We start from the raw sequence: 1,362 nt of genomic DNA on the forward strand, positions 1-1,362 counted from the left end.
AGGTAGATTTCAATGGTAATGTTTATCACTTCTACTAATTAACATGTCCTGAATTTTTATGCTTCCTCCTCAAATATAATACATTTAAAAATTTTTTATTTTTGATTTGTGTGTGTGTGTGTGTGTGTATGTATCACACAGAACATCCCAAACCATCTTATTCAACTATACCTCCACTTCCCAGATGGCACCCTCCCATAGCCTCCCTCCTCCCACTAGAGCCCTTATACTCTGTTATCCCTGCTACTGTCCACTGTCTGCTGTGTCGTCAGCACCCCCAAACATTCCCCACTACTTGTCCATCTGGTGAATCTAGTCAGCCTATCTAGATGCCTTTGTTTTAGGAAGATCAGCTGTTCCTCATCTAGCAGCAATCTGTTGTCAATATTCCTTTGGATAAGATCCAGGTTTGCTGTTCATTTTCCCAGTTCTATGTTGGGTTACTATCTGGGAGTCCCTTGGGCCACCATGGCCAACAACTCAAAAGAATCTATCTCCTATCTGGCATTTTTGCTTGTTATGGAGACTTTAGCTATACATCTGGATTCTTAAAAATTATATTGGCCCCTTTAATCTTTGGTTATACTTTCCTTTTGGGTGTTTAAGGCCATAGAGTTGGCTCAGATAAACCAATAATTTATTTTTAGTCTTAAGGTCATTTGAGGATCTGTTCCTCAGGGGTCACATGGGCTTGGGAGGAGCCTCTGGCTCCTTTCTTTGACCAGTTCCACCTATGTGAAGATAAGTCAAAGGTCCTACTCGACAATGGCTGGCTTTGCTTGGAAACATGGAGGAAATGATTCCTTTGTGTTGACCCTCCTCTTTGTAGACTGGACACTGGTTCAATTACATCTCGTGGGGTCTCCTCAGCTTCCTTGATCAAGAGGACAGGTGACTCACCACAATTACAGGACATTTTGAGAGATGCTCATAGTCCCCTGGAACTAGTCGACCTAGGAGGGCAAGGAGCAAAAACTGTCCTTTATGTCCCCTGACCAAATTAGTATAGGCCTCAAAGTATATCTGTTAAACATCCAAGAAGGTTCATTCCACCAGTCTGGTACTTTTAATTACTGTGTGACATGTAGATAATCTCGGGCAAAGACCAATTGTTCTCAGATAAACCTTACCTAGACATATATTTCTTGATCTGATGCGTATAATTTGTCAGTCGTTACTGGAGTAATATGGTTCCTTCTGGGTTTATTTTTAATTAATTTAATTTTTTTTACACCCACTTCCCAATAGCACCCTCCCATAGCCTCCCTCCCCCCCAACTAAAGCCCTTATACTCTGATATCCCTGCTACTGTCTGCTGTGTTGTTGGCACCCCAGCCATTCCCCACTACTTGTCCATCTGGT

This window comes from Nannospalax galili, unplaced genomic scaffold, assembly GCF_000622305.1.
Source record: "Nannospalax galili isolate Female #2095 unplaced genomic scaffold, S.galili_v1.0 scaffold162, whole genome shotgun sequence".
NCBI classification, from domain to species: domain Eukaryota; kingdom Metazoa; phylum Chordata; class Mammalia; order Rodentia; family Spalacidae; genus Nannospalax; species Nannospalax galili.